Here is an 11,026-nt window from a genome sequence, read left to right on the forward strand (position 1 = left end):
AATTACCAATCATTTTATATGATTACTACATCAATAACCTGGTTATTTTGACATGAATTATCCGGAAGTACAGATACAGAATATACAACATGTGCTAAATGTCCTTATAAGGATAGCTATGCATAATGTATATTATATGAATATATAGCATATTATATTTTATATGGATTTATGTATGTGCATATATATAAAATATATCATAGTTTACATGGTCTGAGAGCCACCACCACTACTTAGACAGTTTTTTGAGTTGACACAGCATTCCCACACCTGTTACCTCATCTGTGGGCATCTAAAGCTGGGCTTTGATATCAGACAGAGCCTGTCTCTAACCCTGCGACCCAATCCCAGGCTGTGCATCCTTGGGTAAGGTGACACATCACTCTTAAGTCTCCTCTTTTCATTTCCCTCAACTGTAAAACAAAGATATTCGTAGTATTGACTACCTCATAGAGCATGAGGAGTAAAAGAAAAAAGTTACGTCGAGTTTTGGAGAGAAAAAGAAAATTTTTATTGCTTAACAAATGATCAGCACTTCAGGATTTGAATCCAGGTCTCTCCATTCCTAATCCAGAATCTGCTCTCCATTGCACCTGCTCCCTAAAGCCAGGTGCACATACTTTGTACCTAACAATAGCTACATTGACCATATGCCCTGTACTTATGTTATTGCCAATATTTAAATATTGCATATATGTTGGCTTCTTTGTAACACTTATCACTTGTCATACGTCCTTTTGTTTGCTGACTTGTTATGTCTGTATCCTTAACTATAAAGTCTGAGAAGACATTGTAAACTCAGTGCCTTCTACAGTTTCTGGCATAGAGTAGACATAAAATAATATTTGCTAAATAGGTTCAATTTACAGCAATTCGAAGACCCCTCTTACAGACCTTACAGAAACTCAGAGGTTGTGACAAGTCAAGGACTCAAGGGACCAAGCCAAGACTTAAATCACTGATTTACTGCAGAGCCTGTTCTCTTTCTCAAATGTTACAAAAGAACGTGGAAGAGGGTCTGAAAATCTACAGGACCATAATATAGGTGGAGCTGTGAGAGAAGTGTGATCCTTTCCCCAACCCGACTGGCTGGACAAGGTTGGTTATGTGGAATCTGAATTCTGGAAATCACTGTAAAGAATTTTCTTATCCTCTCCTGGGAAGGTCTGCTTATCTTTAAACAAGGTTGAAGCTACATACCAAGATAAAGAGAAATGAATTTCTAGTATGGTAGCTCCCAAACAAATGATACAACTGAGGTGCAGAGGGTATGTGCAGTTCAGATGACTCTGTAGGATACAATAAAAAAAAAAATGAGAAAGACTAGCTTTTAAGGGAAAAAATATATTTTCTGCTTTCACCAATTTTTTCTTCTCATCTGTAATATAGGTGCCCAATAAATATTTGCCTGGCTCCTTAAAGGTTTATTACATATTTATTATAAACTTGCCCTAATCCCTAGATTATTGGCACTATGTTGTTTTAAATGCTGTATGGATGCCCAGAAAATTCTGGAGATACGCTTAAAATAATAGAAGTAGAAATCAGTTAGCTTAGCCTTTCCCTATTATAAATAGTAAAAGTAAATCCAAAGAGGAAGAGTGAATGTCTATTCAGCAGGTTGGTAGGAGAGATGGAATTAGGACCTATATCTCCTTTTTCGGCAGCTCTTTCCATTTTACTTTATTCTAAAAGCTGGAATCTCCATGGTAACTAGAGAGGATCCAAGGAAACTGGATGGTTTGTTTTGATGCATACATACTCACATATGCATACCCTCATGAGTCTTGAACAGTGTAAAAAAAAAACAAAACACTGGACTGAAAGCTTTGAAAACCATGCTGATTCAAGTTATGTTTCTCCTACCTTTTTGCTGTGTGACCTTAGGAAAAAAATTTTTGCCATTCTGAGTCTTAATTCTCTTACCTCCTGTCTACACAACAAAGAGTGTTTTCTAGTCCACCTTTCTTCTCTATTTGCCCTTGAAAAGAGGAGAACCTTTTTTAAAAACAAAATTTTCTGCAGAAGTCCAGAATATAAAATAGGTGACATCAAGCTCCTCTGGTTAAAGTCAGAGCAGTAGGGAGACAAGATGCTAGCATCCTGCCTGCTCCATCTTCCCTCCCTTCAAATGTCTTTCCAACTCGCCCATTCTCTGATTCTAGGATTCACCATTCCTAAAGAAGGACAAAGGGCAGACTCACCTACACCTCCTTAAGCTCTGGGCTTCAGTCAGATGGCTAAGACCAGACGCTTGGAATTATAGTGAAACCATCTCTGCTAGCACCTGAAGCACTGCTCTTGGACAAAGTGATAAATAAAATTTGGATGCAGCTATGTAAATTGGCTATCAGGGGAAGGTCTTGACAGGCCTTTAATGGAAGGCCAGTTCTCTCCTAAGTACCACTGGGTCTCTCTAGGTTGTGGGATATGACATGTCCCAGAGAGCACTATTGGCAGCCTGACTGGCTGTCTGGGCTCAGGGGTAAAGAAGATGCCAGCTTTGGCTGGATGCAGGTGATTTCCATTGGCCCTGCTTCCATTACACTCCTAGTCTCTGGTCTGGTTCCAATAAGATATCTCCAGAGGCAGTGAAAGCCAAGAGTGCCTTTTGGCTTCAAAATGATGTTACAAACAATGGTGGTTACCTTTGTAAAGCATTAGATATTTTATAGAATCTGTTCAGTGTAAAAAGTCTCTTGGATGACTCCAAAGGTTGGAACTGGGACTAAAAAAGTAACATCAAGAGAGAGGGAGAGAGAGACAGAGATTATAGGAAAACAGGACAATCCAAAGATGGAATGGATGTTCTAGAAAGGTGTAGATTTTCTCTCATCGAAAATAAGGAGAAAGTCTCATACGTGGAATTAGAAACAGACTCCCAGAAACAGAGAACAGATTAGGAGTTGTCAGAGGCAGGAGGGTGGAGGCTAAGGGGGAATGGGCAAAGGCTTTCAAAAGGTGCAAACTATAAGTTCTGTGATAAATACATCCTGGGAATGTTATTACAGCATGATGACTACGGTTATCAATACTGTAATATATATTTGAAATTTCCTAAGTGAGTAGACCTTAAACGTTTCCATCATAAAAAAAATGATTACTATGTGACAATTATTTCACCATATATGTAAATATCCAATCATTATGTTAAACCCCTTAAACTCATACAATCTCATATGTCAATTACATCTCAATAACACTGGGAAAAAAATTTTAAAATAGGCTATCAGAGAGAGAGAGAGAGAGAGTCTGAACTAGTTGATTCTAAGATTATGTGATTCTGTGACATAAAGAGAAAAGAAGACAGATATTATCATTTTTGGTGGTGTGGTTTGGGCTTTTTGCATACTTTATTTCATAAGAGCCTCACAGTACCTCTGAAAGGAAAGCATTCTTACATGTATTTTCAGATAAGAAAATGGAATTTTGGAGATGTGCTTGCCAAAGGTCACAAAATAGAGGCAATGCTGGAATTTGTGCTCAAGTCTTCTAGAAATCAGAGTCCATCCTCGGTCCTCTATATCCTATTTCCTCCCAGAAGGACATGAAAAATGGATGGCAATTGGGGGCGGGGGAGATCATTTGATAGACCTCATTTTTCAAAAGATCTATGTCCAGGGAATTTATGAAAGTAAATAACCTTTAGGTTTTTGTCTAGGGCCAGATTTCCCTCATGTACATTTTGTTTATGCTTTACAAATATCCAACTTGAAAAGACTTGAATTCTATTTCTGTGTCCTGGGGAGGGCATGCAAGGAACAGAAGGAAGTGGGCATTGTGCAAACCCACAGGACACGTGGCTTCCTTCAAGCATTTGTGGGAGATGGTGGTCACACCCTGTTTATATTGGCAACTCTGCAGCTTGCCTCCAATGAGAAAAATCTTCTATAGCGTTCCTTCTCCAACCCCCAAACCCCACCCACTTCTTTTCTACCAGGGCCGTAGTCCTCCACTGTGAGGCTAAAAAATTCAGACCCCTTCCTCGAATTCCCAGCTCCTGACCGTAAGCTTACCTTCTTGAGGTCTCTCTAAGGCTTGATACTGTGGAAAGGATCACTGTGGTCAATGCAGTAGTTTGTATGCAATTAATCTTTTCTAGATTAAAAAATAACAAAAATAAAACCAAAAAACACTCCTTACGGCAGATTGAAGGGTAAAAAGATAGGGTGCTAGAAGACTGTGATTGATTGATTGATTTTTTTTTTTTATTGTGTTATGTTAGTCACCATACAGTACTTCATTAGTTTTTGATGTAATGTTCCATGACTCATTGTTTGCATGTAACATCCAGTGCTCCATGCAATCCATGCCCTCCTTAAGACTGATTTAAAAAACAAAAAAACCAAACCTCCTGCCTCTCTCCTTCTCTCCCTCTGTCCGTCTTCTCCACGATAGAACTTCAGGAAGGACTCTCTTTGACATTTGCAGAGTAAAAATACCATCAACAGAATAATGGCCTCCTTTTGGGACATCTCCACCCCAGTCCCTTTTCATCAGGGGGTTTTCACCTGATTGTTCATAATTGGCCTTTTCCCCTTTAACTGGTCTTTCTGACTTTAGACTCTCTCTATGTCAGTCCTCCCTCCTTAAACTGCAGATGGAGGTCCTGAAAGCACAGATCAAACCATGTCATTCCTTGTTCAAGAATATTCATTAGTTTGTTGTTGGTTAACAGCCTGATGACACTCATATTTCTTATCCAATCCTCAGAGTCCTCACCATTTAGCGATGCTTGGTGAACGTGGCATGGAAATCAAAGAGGGGAAAAGATGAACAAGAGGCCATTGGATGTGGCAGGTAGGAAGGAGGCTGTGATCTTCCCACAGAAGCTCAACCATCCCAGATTGGGTACTCGAAGTGGGGACCAGGGGATTTGAATAAAGCCAGGTGCTGAAGAAAGTGAATGGTTGTTTGGTAATTAAAGACGGGAATGAAATGAAAAGTAGGTACGGTGGCTGGCAATGTCAGGATAAGATTGGGGAAACCTGAACATATTTGGAGACTGAAGGAAAGCCCTGGAAAGGGATACTCTGCAGCAGTTGTCCTCAGTTGTGGCTGTTCCCCAAATCATGACCAATCGTTGGCAGAGCCATAATGGAAGGCTGTGCCCCTCACAAGAGATGAAGGAAGGATGCCTGAGAACCCAGAGGCAAACAGTAATGAGAAACGCAAGGAACCCAGAAACAGAAAGGGAAGGGTTAAAATGGGAGGGGCCCCACAGAGGTCTAGGTTGTGGGAGGCTGGTCTTGTCTGTCCATGTAAATAGTTGTTTTAGCTCATCAAAAACAGAATAAAAGTTTATTTTTATGGGTCCAGGATAAGTGGAAAAGGTGGTCTCTTGGAATCTACACTCAGTCTTAGACTAAATCTATAATCCAGCAAGGTAGTAAAAACCTAGAAAATAGTCATCCAACCACATGTGTCAGGCAGATGTGGCCCTCCCCAGTGTCTACTGTCTGTTCTTTAAATAGAGACTCTGATCCTTCAGTCCTGTTTGGAGTGACGGGAGGGGTGGAGCCTCTTCTAGGAAGCCACATTGTTATATATTCCCTGCTGAGTAGTCCCATCCTAACCCTTTCCTAAAGAAGACTTGCTAAGACCAGGAACACAGCAAGAATGGAGCCTCTGGGAATCATGCATCCAATTAACTGCTATGCATTAACAAAACTGAGTTGTCCCTTAAAATAGACGTGAAAAAGATTCAAAGCTGATGTGACTTGGGAAATGCACAACTACCCTGAACTTGATTGATATTAGTACTTTAAAGCGTTTTGTCAGTGGGGCTCAATTTCAAGAAGAGACAGCTGCGACTAGAGGCAGGTCATTAGGCTGATGAATGTTTACTGGAGAGGATAATCCAGCTGGATTCCAGATGGTGGGAAAGTCCTTGTTAGGAGGCCATAAAAAGCCAGACAAATAGGGGACACTTCATTCTACATGGATGTTGATGGTTTGGGGAAGCAAGAGAAGAGAGGGGGAAGACAACTATAGATTATCAAGTAACCGTTCGTTTTACTGAATCATCAGTTAGTCTTGAAAATCTAAAATTAGTGTTGAAATTCTGTCAGGTATGGCAGGAAGGTAGAGGGGAAAACCCAGTGGGTTCCCTCTGTGAACTGTCTCTATTACATCTCTGATGTCTCAAGACAACACTCTTCTCAAGTTGATCAGTGAATGACTTTGGGCAATCAACACATGGCTAGGGATGTTCACCCATTTATTGTCTCTCCCTAAGACCAAACTTCAAGCTCAATAGTGCAATAAATATTTCTAGATTGATTTACCTCACTGATTATCTCATTCTTCTGCATGTTTCTCAAGCGCATATTCGTCTAGCCCTCTGTGTTTAAGGTCAACCAGAAAGATGAACCAAATGGTGTCAAGGGGGATGCCTCTCCAAATTCCCTAGCTTCATCTTAACCTCTACACCCTCACCAACTTGAAACTCTGTGCCACCTGGTCACGTGATTTGGCAACCCTAATCCAGACCAGAATAGGAAACTTCTTAATTTCAAAATCTCAAACTCTTAATATTTCCCTTTACCAAAACTTCCTGTTTTTCTACTGTGCAGCTCTCAGTGACTCTATTCTTAACGAATTCTTATTCCTTAGACCCTCCCAAATGCATGGGTTCATTGGTCTGTCTCTGAGAGGTTTCTACCACCAATCCTCACCACCTTCTTCGCTTTCCAGACTAATCCCAGATTTAGGTTGCTGAAATGTGTTCTCTAACTCCACAAAGACATTCACTACTGCATGAAATCTTTCCTGAGCCTTTTGTTGATGCCCTATCATATTCTCCACTGCCATTCCAGGATAACCTTTCTTGGTACCCTCAATTCTCCCTAACCTAAATTCTCATTCCTTCCTGGCTTCCATCACTTTCTGATTCAGATAACAGCTATCCATCTACTTGTATTATTTCTTTTGAGGATTTTTAGAATTTTAACTTATTCCTCTTTGTGTTCCAGTGCCTGGCATCAAATAGAGCTCAATAAATATTTCCTGAATTGGTCAACCTTCTTTGGGCAACCAAAGAAATTAAAAATATATATATAATAGCTTCATTGGGATATCAACTGCGAAGTTTGGGGCGGGGCATGGGTAGCTTTACAAAGAAACAAACTAAAACTTGCAATGAGCTTATTAGTCTTCTATTGCAGCATAATCAATTAACACAAATTTAGCAGCTTGGAACAATAGATATGTTATCTCAACTTCTTGGGTCAAAAGTCCGAGTGTAGTGCAGCTGGGTTATAGTGCAGCTGGGTTCTCTGCTTACTATCTTCCTCCTGGATAGGGAAGGGTAAGAGAAGGCATTGTATTGTTAACTCCACCAACTTTTCCTACATCTTAGGAAGTAAGGAGGGAGGCTAGTTAATGTTCCTGTTGCAGATGAGAATAGGTCGAAGTCACTTGGAAAGAACTTGTTGCTTAGTTCAAGGAGGAATTTTCTTACAGTCAGAATTGTCTTGTTTTCATCCAAATATAAAAGGGACTGAGAGGTTCTGAGAGCTTGGGATGAAGAGAAGTATCAAAGAGAAGTATTCCTATCTCCTGTGCACAACAGAGAGGTGGATGTATTCAGCCTCTCTCAGGCACGCATGCCAAGATATCTGAAGGGGAAATCCCAACTAAAGTGGCAACTGTTGGGGGAAAAGTGTATCCTGCCTGATCACTATGGTGGGAGGTGTTAACATTCTTTCCCCTTGGGTGATGCTGGTAAACACACATGCCTTGCCCTTCATCAGCTGCTCATTTGCTAGGTGACCTCAGCAAGTGGAGCTGGGTTCTTCTTCCTCAACTACCAGCCAAGCTGTCATGAAGACCAGATATTTATGGAGATAAACTGTGAAGAATTACACACATTGAAGTCAGTATTATCACTGTCACTGGTCGGATCTGCCTAAGGCCATGTCTGTGTTAACCGCTCAATCACTACATACTCTTACGTTGGCTCGCCCTCTACTGGTTAATGAAAGTCTAACAGGATTTCACATGCTGATGTTTCATTACATACGTAAGAAATATACTTCACAAATACAGGATTTATCCCAGTTTACTTGCCACTTCATATTCTTTGGTTAATGTGGTCATCTTCATAACTGTGTAACATATTTCTGGCAATCCATATGCAACTCTAATCGTCACAAACCATATTTTAACTGCAGAAAGAGAAAACAAAAAAGCTATTTCAAGGAAACCTATGGTGAATCTCTTCATATCCACTTCTGATCAAAGGGGCTACCCCCTCCTCAGTTCCTCATTGGCTCAGTTCTGTCCCAAGAGCATGGAGCTGTCCAGTGTGTCTTGTTGGTGAATGATAATCCGTAGCATGCCACAGCACAACAGGTGGGCGGATTGTTAGGATCTTGGGAATATTAATCAATCATGGTTTACCAGAGCTGAAGTCTGAGAGTCTGAGACTGTGTAAGGCTCTGCAGAAATCAAGTATGGTTGTAAGTATACCATGTTTCTTAGTAAAAGTGTGTCCTCTTATGTTGGTATAAAAAGGGCAGTTTCTTTTGTATATGGTGACAGAAATGGAGATGGGGTTGTGTTTTACTTGATTTTTATAATTTTCTTAGGACCTTTAATTTCCCTGGTTCATTTCCTTTTTTATTACCAAATCTCTGTGGACTACCCCTCACAGAAACAGTGCCTTCCTGAGAGGCTCGCCTTTGGTCCTGCGCACTTTCCATCCTTGTTCTCTGTTGCTCTTTTTATTTTTAAACTTTATTGAGATATACTTCACATTTTATAAAATTTACACATTTAAAGTGTGCATTCAGTGACTTTTATTATATTCACAGAGTTTTGTGACCATTACCACAATCTAATTTTAGAAATTTTTCATCAAAATAAACTTCATATCCATTAGCAATGACTTCCCTCGCCTTGTCCCTAGACCAACACTAAACCACTTCCCATCTCTATAGATCTCTCTATTCTGAAGATTTCGTTAAAATGGAATCTTGCCATACAGGGTCCCTTGTGACTGACTCTTTCACTCAGCATGATGTTTTCAAGGGCCATCCATGTCGTAGAAGCTATCGCTACTCCATTCCTTATTATGGCTGAATAATATTCCACCACATGGCTATACCAAGCCTCTTCCCTTTGCTTTTTTTTTTTTTTAAGATTTTCTTTCTTTATTTATTTGACAGACAGAGATCACAAATAGGCAGAGAGGCAGACAGGGGGTAGGGAGAAGCAACCTCCCTGCTGAGCAGAGAGCCCGATGTGGGGCTTGATCCCAGGACCCTGAGACCATGACCTGAGCCAAAGGCAGAGGCTTAACCCACTGAGCCACCCAGGCACCCCTTTGTTTGTTTGTTTGTTTGTTTTTTAACAATGTAATTGACACACAACATTATATTAATTTCAGATGTACAACATAATGATTGAGTATTAATATATTATTGTGAAATGATCACCAGAATTAAGTCTAATTAACATCCATCTTAATTTTTTTCCTGTGATGAGAACTTTTAAGATCTACACTGCTAGGAACTTCCAAATATAGAATACGGTATCATTAACTAGAGTCACGATGCTGTCTCTATGGTTTATTTGATAAATGGAAGTTTATACCTTTTGATAAGCTTTACCCATTTTGCACACACTCCATTCCACTCCCTCTGGAAACTAGCAATCCAGTCTCTGCATCTGTGAGTTTTGTTTTTTGTTTTTGTTGTGTTTTTTGTTTTTTGTTTTTTTAGATTTGACATATAAATGAGATCATATACTGTTTGTCTTTTCTCTGACTTATTTCACTTAGCATAATGCCTTCAAGGTCCATCCACGTTGTTGCAAATGGTAAGACCTCCTCCTTTTGATGTCCTTGTTTTCAGGGTTCTGAGTGGCCAGGTGTCGGACAGGTTCTCAGTATTTGCCCCTTTGAGAAGCAAATATCTTCCTTCTGGGGGAGATTTAATCTGTTTCATCATGGCTAACCTTAATTGCTTTATGATTTTTATTGATAATTCCAATATCTGAAGATTTTTAGGTCTTTTTTTTTTTTTTACTTTATTTTATGTTTTCAGTGTTCCAAGAGTCATTGTTTATGCATCATACCCAGTGCTCCATGCAATATGTGCCCTCCTTAGTACCCACCACCAGGGTCACTCAACCCTCCACCTCCCTCCCCTCCAAACCCCTCAGTTTGTCTCTCAGAGTTCACAGTCTTTTATGATTCATCTCCCCCTCCGATTTCCCCCAACTCCCTTCTCCTCTCCATCTCTCAGTGACCTCCGTGTTATTCCTTATGCTCCACAAGTAAGTGAAACCATATGATAATTGACTCTTTGTGCTAATATGGACAATTTTTCCCCCACTGGTTCTCAGTTATGGGGGTTTGACTTTGTATAGAGGTTCATGCCTTTATTTACTATAAACTGCTTTTTGTTGCTATTTTTTTCTTTCTTTCTTTCTTTCTTTCTTTCTTTCTTTCTTTCTTCTTTCTTTTTTTTTTTTTTAGCATAATCTGTGCGATTCTTACTTATTTACACTGAGGGTATCGTCGCCTGGGCTTTATGTGGAGGTTGCCGTCCAAATCAGCTGGGGGCACACCCTGAGTGTTGTCTTCTAGCCTTCACCGCCTGTAGCTGACATAGCAGAAGTTAAGGTCTCCAGCGTTCAGGAGGACTCTCTAAGAAGAAACCCATTTTTAGCACTTTTTTACTTCCCTGGGCTCCTGGTTTCACTTCACTTAGGGGCTTAGTTTGTTCCTTCTTTTCATTAAATTAAGTGGAAATTCAATTAAAAGATGATTTTATTTCAAATCCAACATCTCAGTTGTTTCAGTTAGGAGGGTCACTTAGGTATCTATAATTCGCCACACTTCCAGATGCAGAAATCCTCAGGAAACTTCATTATGCTGGTCTTTTAAGATATTTTTAATTCCCCTTCTTATTTTTGAACACATCAATCCACCTGTTTTATATTTGTATTGAGACAGTTGCTATTCCTGACATCTTTATAGGTTTGATATGACCATGTCTTCTTGGCTTTCACCCATAAG

The sequence above is a fragment of the Mustela lutreola genome, chromosome 1, assembly GCF_030435805.1.
Source record: "Mustela lutreola isolate mMusLut2 chromosome 1, mMusLut2.pri, whole genome shotgun sequence".
NCBI classification, from domain to species: Eukaryota; Metazoa; Chordata; class Mammalia; order Carnivora; family Mustelidae; genus Mustela; species Mustela lutreola.